Genomic DNA, 18,864 nt, shown 5'->3' with positions numbered 1-18,864 from the left:
GAGCTTGTGTTCCCACCTAGGTTACAAGTGTCTTAAATTCATCATATTCCATACTTTCTTTATTCCTTTGGTTAATTTTTTCAAAAAATATTTATTGAGCACCGACTGTAAGTCAAAGACTGCAGGTACAGTGGTGAGAGACTCCAGTCTGCTTCTGAGGAGTTTCTATACCTCCCAGCCTAACCATCATGCAGAAAGTACTCAGTAAATATGAATTGGTTGAAGTTGTACTGAAAATATGTTGAAAACCTAGTTAGTGTTGCCAAAATTAGCAAATAAAAATGCATTATGTACCCTGCAATATTTGGGACATATTTATACTAAAAAATATTCATTGTTTTTCTGAAATACAAATTTCACTGGACATCCTGTATTTCATCTTGTACCCTACTGGGGGTTTATTTCTCAGAAAATAAACCTTAACCTTCTACTTAGTACATACACAGACCATCTGAATGAACACTGATGATGTTTATCTCTGGGCCCCATCTTTTTAATCTCCATTAAAAAAAATTCTGTCTCTAGAAATTCTTTTCAAAGGAATATCCCTCTTCTCTGGTGTTAATCAGAGGGGAAAAAATTGTTTGAGAGTTGTGGGTCCAAACTGTTAGCTGCTAAAAGCAAGGACATTATGGGAAAACAGTATATGTTGTCTCAGAGTCTACAGTTTTAGAACGAGGTCTGAAATTGCAGAAATAATTATTTGTCAAAGTTTAGTTATTTTTTACTTCAAGACCCAATACCTTATACGGGCAGTCCCCAGGTTACGAACGTCCGACTTACGTACAACTCATAGTTATGAACCAACCCCCGTAAAGCCTATTATATTAAGAATTCAAGGTACACACAATGGTTCATAATAGCAAACAGGCACTACTTTGCGACATGCGTCAAAACATTATTATTATTATTACTGTATTTATTATTATGTTAAAGATGTTTTAATACCTGGAATTTTTTAAAATGTTTTTTATGCATAAAGGTACAGTATATACTAAGGCAAACATTGACTGACGTTAGATGCTAACTGTGGCTAACTGTTCTGACTTATGTACAGATTGGACTTAAAGACAGATTTGGGAACGGAACTCATTCTTAATTCGGGGACTGCCTGTACTTTGATTTTTGACTGTTAAACCAATATTGCATTTCTGAAATAAAAACTACTTTGTCATTATGTATTATCCTTTTAATATATCACTGGATTCAATTTGCTAATATCTAATTTAGGATTATTTGTGTCAATGTTCATAAAATATATTGGTCTGTAATTTTCTTTCTTGTACTCTCCTTGTCAGATTTTTATATCCACGTTAGCTGGCCAAATTAAAAAAAAATTTGGAGGTTCTCTCTTTTTCTATTCTCTAGAAGAATATTTGTGTGATTTCCATCATTTCATCTTTAAATTGTTGGAAAAATTGGAACCTTTTGGGTGTTGAGTTTTCTTTGTGGAAAGGTTTTAATTGATGGACTCAATTTCTTCAACAGCTATGGGACTGTTCAGAAGTTCTATTTCTTCTGTGTCAGTTTTGGAAAGTTGTGTTTTTCGAGGACTTTGTCCATTTCATCTAAATTGTTAAATAAATGGCATAAAGTTGTTCATAATAACATCTTGTAAATCTTTTAATACTTGTAAATTCTGTATTGATGTCTTCTTTTTCATTCCTGATACCAGTGCGCTCTCTCTCTCTCTCTCTCTTTTTTTTAACTGAGTCAGTCTTGGTAGGGGTATGAATTTTAATCTTTTCAAAGAATCAACTTTTGTTCTTGCTGATTTTCTCTATTGTATATTTACTTTCTATTTCAATTATTTCAGCTTTTATCTTTATTAGATCTTCACTATTAATTTCTTTGAGTCTAATTTGCTGTTCTCTTTTCCAGCTTTTTGAGAAGAAAACTAATATCATTGATTTTCCACCATTGTTATTTCCTAATGTATAAATTTAAAGCCAGAAATGTCCGTTTGAGCATTGCTCTGGCTGCATCCCACAAAAATATGCATGATATATGTCATACGTACATATATTTATATATATGCATATATATATTATACATATTTTTAATTATCATTCAGTTCAAAATATTTTCTAATTATTATAATTTTTTCTTGGTCCATTGGTTATTTAGAATTGTTATGCTTAATTTTTAATATTTGAGGATTTTCTAGTTATCTTTACATTATTGATATCTAGTTTAATTTCACTATGTTCAGACCATTATTTTTTGCGGTTGTCATAGTATCTGGTACTTGCCTCTATCATAGTCCTTATTACATTTCCATTTTTATTGAAGGATGCCTCTCCATTGTACTGTTAAGTGTCTTAGAGTAAATACGGGGTATTGATTGTTTCTTGACTCTACTTATCTATTACCTTATCAATCTCATTTCCTTTTCTGCAAAATTTCTCTAAAGATTTGACTATAGTTACTGTCTCTAATCTGTCTCCTCCAACGTTTACTGAACCTACTCCAAACATGCTTTTGCTCTCACCATACCACTAAACCTCACATTAACCTGGTCACTGACAATTTCCGTCTTGCCAAATCTAATGGTGTTTCCTCAATCCACATCTTACTTGACATGTTTGCAGCATTTGGCACAACTGATAAATCTTTTCAGGAGCCCACACTGACCTGGTTTCCCCCTCTACCTCTCTGGTGGCTCCTCTTCATCTCATCAACTTCTAAACATTGGAGAACCTCTGGGTTCATTCCTTGGACATTTCTCTTTCCTGTCCACATTCCCTTCCTTGATGTTCTTGCTTCATAGCTTTAAATACCATCCATATGCTGATGGCTTTCCAACCTGGACATCTTTCCTGAACTCCACACTCAATATTTCTCCACTTAGATGTCTGTAGGCATCTCAAATTAACATGTTCAAATGGAACCCTTGATATTGCCCTTAGTTATCTAGTGCTTTTATAAAAGAAATACCACAAATGAATGGCTTTAATAAACAGAAATGTATTTTTTCACAATTTAGGAGGCTAGAAATCCGAATTTAGGGTGCTGGCTCTAAGGGAAGGCTTTCACTCTCTGTCGGGTCTGGAGGAAGGTCCGTGTCTCTTTTGAGCTTCTGCTCCTAGGTGATCTTCACGTGGCTTGGCATCTTTCTTTCCCCATCTCTGCTCTCTCACTTCCTTGTTTAATCTCTTTTATAACTCTAAAGAGATTGACTTAAGACACAACCTACACTAATACTATCTCATTAACTTAACAAAGAAAACCCATTCCCAAATGATGTTATAACCACTTGGGTTAGGATATACACACTTATTTTGGGGGAACACAACTCAATTCACAATATGCCTCAAACTTGCTGTTCTCACTATTTTTCCCATCTTAGTATACAGCAACTCTATACTTCAAGCTGCTCAGGACAAAAACCTTCCAGTTATCCTTGAATACTCTTAACTTCTCATATCCTGTTTCTGATCTCTAAGCAAATCTTGTCAGCTTTGCTGAAAATTTTATCAAGAATCTGACAACTTTTCAATACTTCCATTGCTCTCACTCTAGTCCAAGCCATCCTTATCCTTTCTGCCATGTTGCAATAACCCCCAACTTGTCTTCCTGCTTTGCTCTTGCCCCTTTCAATCTATTTTCAACTCAGTAGCCAGAATGAAAATAGATTGAAAAGGCAGGCAAAGCAAAGCAGGAAAACAAGTGACCTCACCTTCAACTCAGTAGCCAGAATGTTTTGCTGAAGATCATTCAAAAGCAGCTGCAGCAGTACATCAACAGGGAACTGTCAGAAATTCAGGCCAGATTCAGAAGAAGATGTGGAACCAGGGATATCATTGCTGATGTCAGGTGGATCCTGACTGAAAGCAGAGAATACCAGAAGGATATTTACCTGTGTTTTATTGACTATGCAAAGGCATTCGACTGTGTGGATCATAACAAATTATGGATAATATTGTGAAGAATGGGAATTCCAGAACACCTAATTGTGCTCTTGAGGAACCTGTACATAGATCAAGAGGCACTTGTTCGGACAGAACAAGGGGATACTGCATGGTTTAAAGTCAGGAAAGGTGTGTGTCAGGGTTGTATCCTTTCACCATATCTATTCAATCTATATGCTGAGCAAATAATCCAAGAAACTGGACTATAAGAAGAAGAATGGGGCATCAGGATTGGAGGAAGACCATTAACAACCTGTTTTATGCAGATGACACAACCTTGCTTGCTGAAAGTGAAGAGGACTTGAAGCACTTACTGATGAAGATCAAAGACCACGGCCTTCAGTATGGATTACACCTCAACATAAAGAAAACAAAAATCCTCACAACTGGACCAATAAGCAATGTCATGATAAACAGAGAAAAGATTGAGGTTGTCAAGGGTTTCATTTTACTTTGATCCACAATCAACACCCATGGAAGCAGCAGCCAAGGAATCAAACAACGCATTGCATTGGGAAAATCTGCTACAAAAGACCTCTTTAAAGTGTTAAAAAGCAAAAATGCCTGACCCAAGCCATGGTATTTTCAATCGCATCATATGCATGTGAAAGCTGGGCAATAAATAAGGAAGACTGAAGAAGAATTGACGCCTTTGAATTGTGGTGTTGGCGAAGAATATTGAATATACCATGGACTGTCAGGAGAACGAACAAATCTGTCTTGGAAGAAGCACAACCAGAATGCTCCTTAGAAGCATACTTACATACTTACATACTTTGGACATGTTGTTAGAAGGGATCAGTCCCTGGAGGAGGACATCATGCTTGGTAGAGGGTCAGCGAAAAAGAGGAAGACCCTCAATGAGATGGATTGACACAGTGGTTGAAACAATGGTCTCAAGCATAACAATGATTGCGAGCGTGGCGCAGGACCAGGCAGTGTTTCATTCTGTGGTACATAGGGTCACTATGAGTCGGCTGGCTCAATGACACCTAACAACAACAACAACGGCCAGAATAGTCCTATTATAACATAATTTAGGTCAAGCTTCTCCTCTGAACAAAACCCTCCAGCAACTCCTCAACTTATTCAGAGTAAAAGGCAAATTTCTTACAATTGCCTATGGGCCTCACATGATCTGCCCCTGCCCCACCACATCTCACCTTTCTGACCTCACCTTCTGTTACTACTTTACATCTTTTTCATTCCAAAAGGAGCTCCTTGCTGTTCTCCCACCTGCCATGCTCCTGTGTCACAGACTTTTCCCTTACTGTTCCCACTCTCTTCCCGTTGTGCTTGACCCCAAGATATCCCCATGTCTCCCTCCTTAAATTCCTTCTAGGTTTTTGCCCAAATGTCGCCTTCTCACGGAGGTCTTTCCTGGCCACCCCGTCTAGCACTATGACACACCCCCACACATCCATGCATGTTTCCTATCCAACTCTGGTGTTCTTTTTTAGTTCCTTAGCACTCATCGTTAACATACAACATAATTTACTTATCATGGTTCTTTTTTGTCTTCCCCACTAGAATGTAAGCTCCATCAGGGTAGAGATTTTTTTGTAATTTTATTGTGCTTTAGGTGAAAGTTTACAGCTCAAGTTAATTTCTCATTCAAAAATTTATACATTGTTTTGTGACATTGGTTGCAATCCCCACAATGTGACAGCACATTCCCCGTTTCCACCCCTGGTTCCCTGTATCAATTCGTCCAGTTCCTGTCCCTTCCTGCCTTCTAGACTTACTTTTGGACAGGAGTTACCCATTTGGTCTCGTATACTTGATTGAACTAAGAAACATGTTCCTCACGTGCGTTATTTTTGTTTTATAGGCCTGTCTAATCTTTATCTGAAAAGTGGGCTTTGGGAGTGGTTTCAGTTCTGACTTAGCAGACTGTCCAGGAATCATACTCTCGGGAGTTCCTCCAATCTCTGTCAGACCAATAAGTCTGGTCTTTTTTTGTGAATTTGAATTCTATTCTACATTTTTCTTGGGTTCTGTCTGGGACTGTCTGTTGTGATCCCTGTCAGAGCAGTTGGTGGTGGTAGCTATGCACCATCTAGTTCTTCTGAGGGTAGAGATTTTTGTCTCATTTGTTCACAGGTTAATCTCCAGTGCCTACAACAGGTGCTCAGCAAATATTTACGAATGAAATTCTTATTGAATGAATGAATGTCTTTTTGTATCATTTGTATCTACCAGCAGAAACTCTTTTATCTAGCATCTGCTTGGCATACAGCAGATGGTCAGAAATGTTACTGAATGGATAGGTGCCCTTCCATCTTTTTACATACGCGTATCTCTTTTTCACAATACGTAATCAAGGTGTGTATACAGTGTTATAACTTGCTTCTTAACATTATAGCAAGTATTTCTCATTTTGCTTCAGTCTTCAAATCACCATTGTAAAGTGCTGCACAATAAATATCTGCTTTATTCCTGGGTAGCCCTGCAGAGCGGGTTTTATTAGCCCCACTTTACAAATGAAGGGAGGTCAGAGAGAAAAGTAATTTGCCTCAGATTCTAGAACCAAGACCCCTGAGCTCGGATTGCACCCAGTAGCGTCCATCTCTACCCAACCAGCACTACGGCTATGCCAAGTGCCTCTCCTGTGTCACAGAGGCTTCTATGACTTGGTAATATTTTCTTTTCTTTTTTTTTTTTTTTTGGCCTTCCAACTCGCTTTAAAACAAAGTAAAATCACGATCCTTTAGCTGACAGGCAATCTCTGAAATTAAAGAAAGAAGGCTACTCCAGGATTTTTAGTCTGGGGGCAATCTTGGAGTGGTGGTGGAAAGGCATTTAGGAGTGTATGAGGGTTACTACCTCCCTCCTGCCTCAAGATCTCCTCCTGTCCCGCTGGCCATCAGAACGGCGAGGGTGCACTTCCCTCTTTCCCGGGCAGGTAGGATGACCAGAAGCAGAAGGAAGAGGATCAAGAGGAGGAGTAGGAGCAGGTGGAGGATCAGGAGCAGGTGGAGGAGGGTCAGGATCAGGCGGAGGAGGATCAGGAGCAGGTGGAGGAGACCAGGAGCAGGTGGAGGATGGTCACCAGCAGGTGGAGGAGGACCAGAAACAGGTGGAGGAGGGTCAGGAGCAGGTGGAGGAGAATCAGGAGGAGGAGGTAGAGGACCAGGAGCAGGCGGAGTAGGAGCAGGAGCAGGTGGAGGAGAACCAGGAGCAGCTGGAGGAGGACCAGGAGGAGGTGGAGGATCAAGAGCAGGTGGAGGAGGACTAGGAGCATGTGGATGAGGGTCAGGAGGAGCAGGTGGAGGATCAGGAGCAGGTGGAGGATCAGGAGCAGGTGGAGGAGGATCAGGAGGAGGAGGAGGATCAGGAGCAGGTGGAGGAGGACTAGAAGCAGGTGAAGGAGGATCAGTAGGAGGACCAGAAGCAGGTGGAGGATCAGGAGCAGCAGGAGGAGGATCAGGAGGAGCAGGAGGAGGACTAAGATCAGGAGAAAAAGCAGGAGGACAAGCAGGAACAGGTGAAGGAGGTGCAAGAAGAGGAAGAGTGAGAACAAGAGCAGGCGACGGAAAACAAGAGGAGAATCAGGAGGAGGAAGTGGAAGAGGAGGAGCTGGAGCAGGAGGAGGGGCCGGTGGAGGAGGAGGAGCAGGAGGAGGAGGAAGATCAGGAGGAGGAAGTGGAGGAGCTGGTGAATGAGAGAGGCAGGAGGAAGGGGAGGATCAGGAGAAGAATGAGGACAAGCCGGAGTAGGAGCAGCGAGTGGTCCACGCCTCCCGCCTGATTTCCCCTGGGCGCGGCGCGCACTCGACACGGACCGAGCGGCCTCTAGACCCGGGTAACCCGCACGGCGCAAACAGAAGACGGCGGCCCGCACCCGGCTGCGCCCGTCCGCAGTGGTCACTGCGAGGCCCAGGGGCCCGTGAGGAGCCGAGCACGGTGAGCCTGCGGAGCGGGGCGGTGCTGAGTGAGCGGCGGCCCCTCCACTGGCCGCTCACCCGAGCCCGCCGACCTCTGTATCCAGGCGGCCCCTTCTTGCGGTTCGGGCTCCCTTCTCTGCTGCCCTCGGCGAGGCCGCCGCAGCAGCGACCCCTTACTATTCCCACTCGGGCCTTGGGAAGTTGGCAGCGAAAACGAAAGCGAATCCGGCGCGCGGGGCGGCGGGAGGGGAGCGTTCCCGGAAGGCGGGGCGGGGAGGGGGGCGGCGCGCTCTGGGGGCCGTGGCCAGCCAGAGCTGCGCGCCCCTTCCTCGGAGGAGGAAGCGGCGTTGTGAGCTAGAGTAACGGGCTAGGGCCGATACCCGGTCTGGGGCTACAGTCTCGATGGGACTGCGGAACAGACACTTTATGGTTGTTACTAGTACTGTTTTGGTGGCGATGCAGGGCGTTATTGCAGTATCATTAAGAAACAATAGCGCATGCTCTTGCCATAATAGGGTTCCTTAGGTATTCTTGGCTGGGACTTTTTACCTACCTTTGGAAAGGGCCTGTCGCACAGGGGGCCGCAGCAGGTTGCAAAGACTTCAGCATTTCCGTTTTATCTTAGACGTGAGCTGGCAGATGGGAAAGGAGCGGTCAACAGCCACAGCAACAAGAGGTCAAAACCCTGTCTTGGCATTGGCTTTTGTGAAGTGCTCTAAAATCTCGTCAGGGTTTGGAAGAGTACAAGCGGCATTATCCTCTGCTACGCATTTGACAAAACCACATGGCTCCGGGGTCTGTTCATTTCTTTGGCTCTTTCATGCTCAGAGGTCTTGTTTATTCTGGGCAAAGCATGGAGCCCTGGTGGCAAAAGGTTGGTAGTTCGAATCCACCAGCCACTCCTTGGAAACCCTATGGGGCAGTTCTGCTCTGTGCTGTAGGGTCGCTGTGAGTGGGAATGGACTTGACGACCACAGGTTTGGGTTTTTTTGTTTGTTTATGGGGCTGTTAAAATCAAAGAACGCTGGAGAAGGCCTTGGGTCTTTAGATCACTATTAATTCTTCCTGATTTACGCTTAAAGTAACCAGGGTAAGGAGTGAACTTTGAAATAGAGTAATTTAGTACTCAGTAAACATTTTGTAACCAACTTAGAGGTGCATAAGTAGGAAAGACGTGTGGTTGATTTAGAAATGTGGAAGACTGCAGCTCTTCTATACAAAAAAGTGAGGATTAGGCTTGCCTAAAATGAAATTTGGGTATATCATTATTATTACTGAAAACAACAGCAGTAATGATTAACTTTCATTTTTCTTCTTCTATCTGAAACTATGTCGAGCCCCAGGGATATGTTGTATTTCCAGGAATTTGAATATTAATGAGTATTAAGAAAAATTCCCAAACTATCAACTTCCAAACTGGGTGAGCTACTATTTTGGGTTTATTAATCCATAACATGTTAACACCACTGATACGATCCGGAAACATGAAAAAAAAAATCTAGCTTCCCATGCTTTGGTTGGATATTTTGTTCTGGCAAAAGTGATTGACCGTATATTAACCTGTGGAGCCCCTGAGTGGTGCAAATGGTTAATGAGCTTGGCTGCTAACCAAAAAGGTCCACCCAGAGTCACCCGGAAGAAAGGTCTGATCTTCTGAAAATCAGCTATTGAAAACACAGTTCTACTCTAAGGTACATGGGGTCACCGTGAGTCAGAGTCAACGTAATGACAACTGGTTATTTTAACATGTAGAATATTGAGTTTTGAACCATGTCTTTTCATGTTTTTAAAATTTAGTCTATGCATTCCACATGTTTCTGACTATAACATATTCATTTAATATAGGTGAGCAAGGATGTCACATTGGGTCTTTGCATCTGGATATTTCCAAAGACAGATTATTATTTGTGATCCAGAGAAGCAGCACCTGTTAGAGGATGGATAATGGAAATTTGAGTGAAGGGATAAAGGTTTGATTCCAGATTGGCCATTTTAGGTGAACCTGGTGAATGATTTAACTCCAAGTCTTAGATTACTCATTTGTCAGTTAAGAGTGATGATAATAAAACTTATTTCACTGGGTCATGATGGGATAATTGATATAAAGTCTTTCAGTTTCACTGTCTTACTGATCATTTGGCGCTTCCTTGCTTAGAGTTCCTGTTCATCTTGGGTTAAGCATGAGGCTGTTAAACCTTAGAGAAGTCTTTTGGTCGTGTTGGATACCTGAGTAAAATCAGGTTCTGTTAATAAGGAAGAAGGGGGTCAATGGCATGTAGGTAGGCAACCAACGTTGTCTATCACACTTTCATTGTATAGGGTCATCGTTGAAAAATGGGGAAAAATAAAGTAAGCTAAAAAATTGACTGACCACTAAAAGGTAAGTATGAATCTTTTGGTATTTTGCCTTGCCCCTTGCATTAGGAAGTAATTTGTGAAATTTTTTGGAATTTTTCATTAATTTCAATGGGAAAGAAAATTAACATCCATTTGCATAACAATCATTATGCAGAAACACTAACAGATTCCATTAAAGTGGACACAGTTATATCATTAGTTGAAATTTGTTATGATAACAAGTTATAACAAGCCAGTGTGCCTTCACTCATTATTCTTGATAACACTTTTCTTTGCCTGCCTGCAGTTAGTGTTTTTGTGTCTCTTGGGTATCCCTCATTAAACACTTTGAAGAGGTCTTTTGCAGGAGATTTGCCCAATGCAGTATGTTTGATTTTTTTGACTGCTGCTTCCATGGACATTGTGGATCCAAGTAAAATGAAATCCTTGAAAACGTCAGTCTTTTCTCCATTTATCATGCTGTTGCTTATTGGTCCCGTTGTGAGGATTTTTGTTTTCTTTATGTTGAGGTGTAACCCATACTGAAGGCTGTAGTCTTTGATCTTTCAGCAATAAGTGCTTCAAGTCCTCCTCGCTTTCAGCAAGCAAGGTTGTGTGATTTGCATATTGCAGGTTTATTTGCACAGCATACCGATTGAATAAGTATGGTGAAAGGATACAACCCTGACCCACACCTTTCCTGATTTTAAACCACACAGTATCCCCTTGTTCTGTTTGAATAACTGCCTCTTGGTGTACGTGGAGGTTCCGCGTGGGCACAATTAAGTGTTCTGGAATTCCCATTCTTTACAATGTTATACATAATTTGTTACAATCCACACAGTTGAATGCCTTTACATAGTAAAATACAGAGAAACATCTTTCTGGTATTCTCTGCTTTCAGCCAGGATCCGTCTGACATCAGCAGTGATATCCCTCATTCCACGTCCTCTTTTGATTCCAGCTTGAATTTCTGGCAGTTCCCTGTCGATGTACTGCTGCAACCGTTTTTGAATTATCTTCAGCAAAATTTTACTTGTGTATGACATTAACGCTATTGTTCGATAATTTCCGCATTCTGTTGGATCACCTTTCTTTGGAATGGGTGCAGATATGGATCTCTTCCAGTCAGTTGGCCAGGTAGCTGTCTTCCAAATTTCTTGGTGTAGATGAATGAGCTCCTCCAGCGCTGCATCTGTTTGTTGACACATCTCAACTGGTATTCCGTCAATTCCTGGAGCCTTGTTTTTCGCAAATGCCTTCAGTGAGACTTGGACTTCTTCCTTCAGTAACATCAGTTCTTCATCATATGCTGCCTCCTGAAATGGTTGAACATTGACCAATTCTTTTTGGTATAGTGACTCCATGTGTTCCATCTTCTTTTGATGCTTCCTGCGTTGTTCAATATCTTGCCCATAGAATCCTTCAGTATTGCAACTAGAGGCTTGAATTTTTTCTTCAGTTCTTTCAGCTTGAGAAATGCCAAGTGTGTTCTTCCGTTTTGGTTTTCTAACTCCAGGTCTTTGCACATTTCATTATAATACTTTACTTTGTCTTATCGAGCCACCCTTTGAAATCTTCCATTCAGCTCTGTCACTTCATCATTTCTTCCATTTGCTTTATTTACTCTGTGTTCAAGAGCAGCTCTCAGAGTCTCTTCTGACATCTGTTTTGATCTTTTCTTTCTTTCTTGTCTTTTTAATGACCTTTATCTTTCTTCATGTATGATGTCCCACAACTCATCTGGTCTTCAGTTATTAGTGTTCAGTGCGTCAAATCTGTTCTTGAGGTGGTCTCCAGATCCAGGTGGGATATACTCAAGGCCGTATTTTGGTTCTCGTGCACTTGTTTTAATTTTCTTCAGCTTCAACTTAAACTTAGATATGAGCAATTGATGGTCTTTTCCACAGTCGACCTCTGGTCTAGTTCTGACTGATGATATTGAGCTACTCTGTCGCCTCTTTCCACAGATGTAGTCAGTTTGATTCCTGTGTTTTCTATCCAGTGAGGTTCATGTGTATAGTCACTGTTTATGTTGTTGAAAAACGGTATTTGCAAATGAACAAGTTGTTGGTCTTGCAGAATTCTATCATGTGATCTCAGATATCATTTCTATCACCAAGGCCATATTTTCCAACTAAAAATCCTTCTTTGTTTCCAACTTTTGCATTCCTATCACCAGTAATTATCAATGCATCTTGATTGCGTGTTTGATCAATTTCAGACTGCAGAAGTTGGTAAAAATCTTCAATTTCCTCACCTTTGGCATTAGTCTTTGGTGCATAAATTTGAATAATAGTCGTATTAACTGGTCTTTCCAGTACTCGTATAACACTGACAGCGTTGTGCTTCAGGATAGATTTTGAAATGTTCTTTTTGATGATGAATGCGACACTATTCTTCTTCAATTTGTCATTCCCAGTATAGTAGACCATATGATTGTCTGACTCACAATGGCCAATACCAGTCCATTTCAGCCCACTAATGCCTAGGATATCGATTTTTATGCATTCCATTTTGTTATTTGATGACTTCCAATTTTCTTAGATTCATACTTCATACGTTCCATGTTCCAGTTATTAATGGATATTTGCAGCTGTTTCTTCTCATTTTGAGTCATGCCATATCGGCAGATGAAGGTCCCAAAAGCTTTACGCCATCCACGTCATTAAGGTCAACTCTTCTTCGAAAGAGCATGTTTCTGGGCATGACACAATTCCTTTTTGTTTCTTTACTCTGTGAACTGAATAGTCTGATACAACATCATTTTTTAAAACCTCTAGGTTTATTTCAGGGTATAGATGGCTATAATGTATTGCATCATCTCTCTCTGTACATGCAGATTTCCTAATGTGCTTTTTGCTCTTCTGGAAACTTCCTTGTACCTAATCTTTATCTGATTTGATTCCTCAGAGTAAAGAACTACCGAGTCAAGGAATTATCCTTTTAGAAAAATACTGTTTTTTATTATAAATGTAATTTGTGTTTATTGTAGAAAATTTTGGAAGATGTGGTAAAAGTGTGAAGAAGTTATTATATCACTCTACCATCCAGATATAATCTTTGCTAACATTTTCGTGTTTTTCTTTATGACTTTTTTTTGTATGTATTTCTATATATATAGAGAGAGAAACTTTTTTTTATTTTTACAGACTTATTCTTTGAAAACAATTCTGAATGGTGAAAACAATTCTGAATGGTGGTACAGTGGTTAAAGCACTTGGCTGCTAACTGACAGGTCAGAGGTTTGAACCCGCCAGCCGCTCTGCAGGAGAAAGATGTGACAATCTGCTTCTGTAAAGATTTACAGCCTTGGAAACCCTATGGGTCAGTTCTACTCTGTCCTTTAGGGTCACTGTGAGTTGGAATTAACTTGATGGCAGTGTTTTTCTTTTGTGTGTTTTTTTTTTTAATGTAATATTCTGTCTTATGGATGTTCTAGAATTCATTTAGCTACATTGTTTTTGGACAATTAAATAGTGACAGTGTGCACAAGCCAGATACGTTTCCTGCCATTTGTGAGCTCATTAGAAATAACTACCAAATGACAGCTGTCTTAACCGTTTCAAGGGAGAACTACAGGCACTGTGAAAATGTCTAATGGGAATCTCAAGGATGGCTTTCCCAAGGAAATGACATTCTGCTGAGACCTGAAGGATGAGCAACATTTAGCCAGGCAAGAGGTTGGGAGAAGAATGTGCCCTGTAAGGGTTGTGGAGCGGGGGTGGGGGACATACTACCCTCATGAGGTGAGGAAGACTTTACCGTTCTGTATGCTCCAAAGAATCTATAGTAAGTGAAGAAGGAGCCCTGATGGTGCAACAGTTAAATGCTCGGCTGCTTACTGAAAGGTTGGCAGTTCAAAACTACCCAGGGCTCTGCAGGAGAAAGACCTGGAGATCTGCTCCTGTAAAGATTACAGCCAAGAAAAGTCTATGGGGCAGTTCTACTCTGTCTCATGGGGTTGCTGTGAGTCAGAATTGACTTGACAGCACCTAACAACAAAACAAATGTTATGTCTTTTCTGCAGTCTTCTGTCTGTCTGTCTTATTCTCACACGAATCGATCAGTAGAGAACTGCAGAGCAGAGTAGCGAGTAACCTGAGATGCGTTCTCAAGGCCCAGTTCTCAAAACCAGAATGTGCATAAATGGGGTTTAGGAGTGGATGCAGGGCCAGTCACAGACAGAGCTATAAAGCAGGCAACAAAAATGATTTCATTTTTTTTTTTTCCTCATATAATCCTTACACATAGCCTCATGAGACAGCCACTATTGTTTCCTTTTGCAGATGAGGAAATTGAGGTTTAAATGAATTACCCAAGGTCACAGAGCTAATGAACTACAGAGCCAGAGACCAAAGTCAGAGGAGATAAGCCTGTGTTCTTTCCACTGTCATTCTGTAGATTGTCTCTTCACCTTGTTGATAAAATCCTTTGATGTACGGAAGTTTTTAATTTTGATGAAGTCCAATTTATCTGTTTTGTCTTTTGTTGCTTGTGCTTTTGGTGTCATAGCTAAGAATCCATTGTCAAAAACTAGGTTCCAAAGCTAAAGCTTAAACCCTTATGTTTTCTTCTACAAGTTTTATGGTTTTAGTCTTATATTTAGGTCTTTAATACATTTTGAGTTAATTTTTGAATATGGTGTGAGGTATGGGCCCAGCTTCATTCTTTTGCTTGTGAAGATCCCAGCACCATTTAGCAAGTAAACTATTCTTTCCCCCTTGAATGGATTTGATACCCTTATTGAAAATTACTTGGCCATAGGTATATGGGTTTGTTTCTGGATTCTCAACCCTATTCCATTGATCTATATGTATCCTTACACCATGTGATGTGTGTCAGCTTGGCTGGGCCGTGATTTTCAGTGGTTTTGCAGTTATGATGTAGTTTGGCAGCTATATAATAATGTAATCACCTCTGTGATTAGATCTGTTATGAGCAACCAATCAGGTGAAAGGGAGTTTCCTTCAGGGTGTGGCCTGCATCCAATATAGGTGGACTTTCTGGAAAAGCTTGCCAGCTTTTGCTCTCTCTGGATCCTGTAGCTGGCTCATGTTCATCTGACCTCTGGTACTTGGGACTTGAGCCAGCAGCTTACCTGCTGATCTTGGGATTCATCAGCCTTCGCAGCCTGTGAACAGCAGCCTGCCATTCTTACTTGCTGACCTTGGGATTTGTCAGCCTCCACAGCCAGTGAGCTAGATGCCTGCTGTGTGACCTGCCAATCTTGGGTTCGCCAGCCCCTGCAGCTACGTGAGTCAGAAGAAGCCTCCAGCCTGACCCACAGACTTTGGACTTTCCACCCTCTACAACCGCATGTGCCATTTCCTTGATATAAATCTCTGTGTGTGTGTGTATGTGTGTATACACTTCACTGGCTTTGTTTCTCTAGAGAACTCAGCCTAAGACATACCAGTACCACACTTTCATTATTGTGGGTTTACCGTATGTTTTGTAATCAGGGCATGTGAGTCCTCTTACTTCATTCATTTTTTTTTTTTTTTAAAGATTTTTTAGCTATTTGGGGCACCTTACAATTCCATATCAATTTGAGGATCAGTTTTTTCATTTATTCAATAAAGATTGTTTGGATTTTGATAAGGATTGTGTTGAATAAGGCTTTGAGTGGTACTGACATCTTAACAATATTAAGTCCTCCAATCCATGAACATAGGATGTCCTTTCATTTATTTAAGTCTTCTTTAATTTCAGCAATGTTTTACAGTTTTCAAATGTATAAGTGTTTCACCTTCTTGGTTATATTTATTCCTAGGTATTTTATTTTAGATGCTTTAGTAAATGAAGTTGTTTTCTTAATTTCCTTTTCATATTGTTCATTGCTAGTTATAAAAACACAACTGATTTTGAGTGTTTATCCTGTACCCTGTGACTTTGCTGAATTTATTTATTAGCTGTTGTAGATTATTTGGGATTTACTATATATAGGATCACATCATTTGCAAGTAGATACAATTTTACTTTTTCCTTTTAAATTTTGGAGCCCTGGTGGCACAGTGTTTAAACGATCCACTGCTAACCAAAGGGTTGGCAGTTTGAAACCACCAGTGCCTCCATGGGCGAAAGATGTGACATACCTTTAATTTAATTTTTCTTTAATTTAAATTTATTTTTCTTGCCTGATTGCTTTGACTAGAAATTCTAGTATAATGTTAAATAGCAGTGCTGAAAGTATGCATCTCTGTCTTGTTCTTGATTTTAGGGGGAAAGCCTTCAGTTTTCTCCACTGAGTGTGATGTTTGCTGTGGGGCTTTCATAGACAATTTTATTGTGTTGAGGAATTCCTTCTCTATTCCTAGTTTGGTGAGTGTTTTTATCATGAAATGGTGTTGGATTTGGTCAAATGCCTTTTTTGGGTCAATTGATATGGTCATGTGGTTCTTTTCTTTCCTTTTATTTATGTGATGGATTACGTTGATTGATTTTCTTATGTTGAACCATCCTTGCATTCCTGGGATAAATTCCACTTGGGCATGGTGTATAATCCTTTTACTATGCTACTGGATTCAGTTTGCTAGTTTGTTGTTGAGAGTTTTTGCATTTGTGTCCATAAGGTATATTGATCTGTAGTTTTCTTTTCTTCTAGTGCATTGCCTTTGGTGTCAGGGTAATGCTCACCTCATAAAATGATTTAGGAAGTGTTCTCTCCTCTCTCTCTTTTTGGGAAGAGTTTGAGAAGGATTGGTGTTGATTTTTCTTTAAATGTATAGTAGAATTCCCCAGCATAACCATCTGATCCAGGACTTCTTTGAGGGGGTGGGTTATTGATTACTGATTCAACCTCTTCACTTGTTATGGACCTACTGAGATTTTCTATTTCTTCCTGAGTCAATCTAAGTAGTTTGTGTGTTTCTAGGTTATCTAATTTGTTGGCATGCAGTTGTTCATAGAACTATCTTATCATCCTTATATTTCTTTGGGGTCAGTTGTAATGTTCCCAATTTCATTTCTTATTTTAGTTATTTGCATCTTCTCTCTCTTTTTCCATTAGCCTAGCTAAAACCAAAAGCCAAAAACGTTGCCTTCAAGTTGATTCCGACTTGTGGTGACCTCATGTATTACAGAGTGGAACTGCTTCCTGGGGTTTTCTTGGCTGTAATCTTTACGGAAGAAAATCTCTAGGCCTTTCTTTTGCAGCACTGCTGGGTAGGTTCAGCCACTATCCTTTAGGTTAGTAGCCAAGAGCAAACCATTTGCACTACCCAGAGAACACAGTCTAGCTAAACCTTTGCCAATTTTATTGATCTTAAAAAAAAAAAAAAAAAAAAGCTTCTGGTTTCATTGGTACTCTCTGTTGTTTTTCTGTTCTCTATTTCATTTATCTCTGCTCTGGTCTTTATTATTTCCTTCCCTCTGGTAACTTGAGACTTAGTTTGCCCTTGTTTTTATAGTTCCTCAAGTTGTAAACTTAGGCTGTTAATTTGGTATCTTCTTTTTTAATGTAGGTGTTTGCTGCTATAAATTTTCCTCTGAGCACTGCCTTTGTTGCATACCATAAGTTTTGGTATGTGCTCTCATTTTCATTTATCTCTAAGTATTTTCAGTTATCTTTTTGATTTTTCCTTTACCCATTGGTTGTTTATGGTATGTTGTTTAATTTCCACATAGTTGTGTAATTTCCGGTTTTACTTTTGTTGTTGATGTCTTGTTTTGTTCCATTGTAGTCAGAGAAGATACTTTGTATGTTTTCAATCTTTTTAAATTTATGAGACCTGTTTATGACCCAGAATATGGTCTGTCCTGAGGAATGGTCCATGTGCACTGGAGAAGAATATGTATTGTGCTTTTTTGGGGTGGAGTGTTCTGTACATGTCTGTTAGGTCTAGTTGGTTTATAGAGTTGTTCAAATCCTCCATTTCTTTATTGATCTTCTATCTAGATGTTTTATCCTTTATTGAGAGTAGTTTACTGAAATTTTCACCTATTGTTGTAGAACTGTCTATACCCACTGCTCACTTATAGATATAGTTAGGTTCCAAAGACCAAGTCATTGTATGAAAGTCGGCATTATGCAGAAATGTAGGATGAACATATCACATTATAAAATGGAGGATGAATACTTACTACATAACTTCCAAATTACATCACTGCATAACTGTCAAACTACATCATTACATAACTGCCAAATTACTTCATTATATAACTGCCAAATTACATCATTACAGAACTGCCAAACCACTGAGAATCATGGCCCAGTCAAGTTGACACATAACCTTAACCATCACAGCCAGAGTTACTCTCTCCTTGCACCTAGGCATTGGTTACTGCCAGATGTATGTAAAATAGTTGGATAGTAGATTTTTTACTATTGACATAAATACGAAATGTCGGATAACGAGATAGTCAATAAATGAGGAGTAGGTGTATTCTCCCTTCAATTTTGTCAATGTTTGCTTCAAATATTTTGGGAGCTCTGATGTTAGGTACATATATATTTATAATTGTTATATCTCCTTGATGAATTGACCTTTTTATCTTTATATAATGCTCTTCTTTAACTTTTGTAACAGTTTGATTTAAAGTCTATTTTGTATGGTATCAATAGAGCCAGTCCAGCTCTCTTTTGGTTACTTTGTGCATGGGATTTTTTTTCATCCTTTCTCTGTCAGCATATTTGTGTCTTTGGGCCCATGGTGTGTCTCTTGTAGATGACATGTAAATGGATCATGTTTTTTTAATCCATTCTGCCAACCTCTGCCTTTTGATTGA

The 18,864-nt window shown here is 40.0% G+C and overlaps 1 protein-coding gene across 4 annotated transcripts in view; it reads left to right on the top strand.

Annotated features, from left to right (window-relative positions):
• The first annotated feature begins 7,573 nt into the window (after window positions 1-7,573).
• Window positions 7,574-18,864, top strand: part of RIPK1 (receptor interacting serine/threonine kinase 1) — a 50,306-nt gene continuing 39,015 nt past the window's right edge. Inside the window, exon 1 of one of the 4 annotated variants that reach the window (XM_004387566.3) lies at window positions 7,574-7,816. The gene's annotated coding sequence lies outside the window, so the exon portion shown is untranslated. Of the gene's footprint in view, window positions 7,817-8,128; window positions 8,593-10,161; window positions 10,178-15,429; window positions 16,459-18,864 lie in introns of those variants that run through there. The other 3 variants (XM_023741740.1, XM_023741738.1, XM_023741739.1) reach the window with 3 other exon arrangements.

The sequence above is a fragment of the Trichechus manatus genome, unplaced genomic scaffold (genome assembly GCF_000243295.1).
Source record: "Trichechus manatus latirostris isolate Lorelei unplaced genomic scaffold, TriManLat1.0 scaffold00188, whole genome shotgun sequence".
In the NCBI taxonomy this organism is placed as follows: domain Eukaryota; kingdom Metazoa; phylum Chordata; class Mammalia; order Sirenia; family Trichechidae; genus Trichechus; species Trichechus manatus.
Note: the sequence above shows the minus strand (reverse complement) of the source record. Positions and strands in the feature narration are given on the sequence as shown.